Raw genomic sequence first — 2,500 nt, 5'->3', positions numbered from 1 at the left:
ACTAACTGGTTATCCCAAAAATTGTCATGTTCACTAAAAACAGTGTGTATGTTGACATGACAAACCGGTAAGTACCCTGGGTGTTAGAGAGTGTGACCCCCACCCTTCCTTGGGAAAATCCTAGCTACATCCCTGAATAGACCTTTTCACGGCTTGTGACGCAATATTGGTTGGAGGCAAACATGGCTTAAATTACATTGAATGAACGGAAATTTTGGCGACTTTGAACCATTATAAATCCTTTTTGTGTCTGACAGTTGTGAATAGCGAGAACATCTCTCAAAAAGTAGCCCGCCAGCAGGCTCTCTGAGCCCCGGGGGAGGGTGGGGACTCCAGTTGTGAAGGGGCAGGGATGATTGTTGTATCTTTTAGGGTGTCTAAAAGGTTTTTGGGCCATCAAGTCTAAGCTGGTATCTTCTTAGGGTATCTTTACTGTTATTGAAATTAATAGATCTGTCTGAGAATTATGACAATGCTTTTCTTAACTCTTGAAGCAGAAGGTGTTTGAAGTTGACGTCTCTGGAACTATTAAAAATGCGTAAAAATTATAAATTTGTTCATTTTTGGCTGGTGTCTTTTATAGGTAAAAGCTTATGTTGCCACGGCCACCTTCGTAAGACTCCGGTATCTTCAAGGGTTATTTTCAAAAATTTCCGACGATCATCCTCGCCCTACGATGTATGGGACTTCCCCACCCCCTCCCCCCGGGTCTCGGACTACTGATGGAGAACTACTCCAAAAGCACTTCTATTCAGATTATTTTTGTGAAGTATGGCGATCAGGAATCAAGCTTTAACGACCGTAGGCGAAAATTTGTGAAATTCATATAAAACCTTGCAAGCAAAGCTATGCAAATTCCCGCGAAATTTGAAGCGACATGAGGAGATTTCCAATATCCAATTTTCGGACGTTGGGGCCTCGTGCAATGATCTAATTTTCCGTTGAGTGAATGATATTAATAAAATGACTAAAAGTATTTTACAATTTTTGAAATTTGCCGCTTTGTGGCGCCACAGTAGCTAAAAACTAACCATTCGAAAATCCGTACTCAGACCTAATAACACTAGCTATGGGTTGCAGTCACACAGAACTGGCCATTTTAAAGCGCTAAATTAATGGATGCCAGCCTTCCGGCGTGCCATAGCTTGTCGAAGATTTTGCGACAGAGGGTTGATAAATCCCGAGATGACACTTTCGTCCTCCGTTTCAGCGTTGCAAGTTACCTTCGCCAGATACGCTTCCCTTTCTCTGGACCAATCAAAACCATTTTGACCATCTCGCTCTCATTTTCCCGCCACTGCCACTGGCAGGATATCATATAAATATTGAACCAATCAGAACGCTACAAACCCAATATCCCAGATTGAAAATCAGGTCATAATATTCAAGAACCTTGTTGTGCCGTGGGTAGAAAGAAAGTACTTAAATGAAGATAATACCGTTAAAAAAGCTCACTAGAAGGAGGGAACCTCTGGCCTATCAAGAAGACACTATCAGGTTAAATTCCGAACCACCCATGACGCTTTTAATAAGCGCCACGAGGTCTCTCCAACTTCAACATCACTAGTGCCTGGGAATACAGACCCAATACAGACAATAGACCCTTCTCCAAAATGACGGCAACGGATTTGAATGAGTTAAAATTGAACTGAATGAAGAACTTGAGTCCAGAAATAAAAACCCATAAGGGTTGAAACGTGTAACGGCCCCTTGTGTGCTGGGAAACAAGCTTCTGAATATTCAATTTGCTAAGTACCATATTTGGAACAACAAGAGCGAAGGGTTTCCAAATATGGTACTTAGCACTGAAACATTCAACCAATCAGTTCGCATGCATTGAATATTCGGAAGATGTGAACGCGCGTTACACGTTTCAACCCTTATGGGTTTCTGGTGTTATAACCCATATATTCCTGTCACGGCGTTTTCACAGACCAATTCATTTTTTTTACCACAATTGCTTGTAATCTCGCAATCTGATTAGCTAATTTTCCGTTGTCTATGAGAGTCTAAACAACGCTGCTTCATGCTCGCGTAAATTTGTCACGCAATGTAGTAGCCAATCAGGAACACCCATTTGAGAAATAAACCAATCTTATTGCGAGACAGTTATAGACAAAGTTTGCTCTTTCTTCGTGTAATGATTTTGGTCACACTCTGAAATAAAAACTTTCTTTGGCGTTCATATTGTGGTAAAAAACAAATCGAAAGTGCTTCAGCGTTGTCTGTACTCTTATCGACAACGATATTCGTCATCACAGTGGTCAAAATATTATTAGTTTTAATATTATTAGCGTTAACATCAATAACCAAGTCCAATCGTGTTATAAAGAAAATTAGACTAGTTGAATGGGCTTCTGGTAATGTGGTTTTGGGCATCCCCACCAATAACTATCAGTGTTTTGCGGGAAAAACCAAAAAGCATTTTTGGGATGGTTTCCACAAAGACTTTAGGTAGAGAAACCTTTTCCAGAATGTGAAAAACCCGGTTGTCCTGAAG

Source organism: Montipora capricornis, chromosome 4, assembly GCF_036669925.1.
Source record: "Montipora capricornis isolate CH-2021 chromosome 4, ASM3666992v2, whole genome shotgun sequence".
NCBI lineage: Eukaryota > Metazoa > Cnidaria > Anthozoa > Scleractinia > Acroporidae > Montipora > Montipora capricornis.
This window is presented reverse-complemented; position numbering follows the sequence as displayed.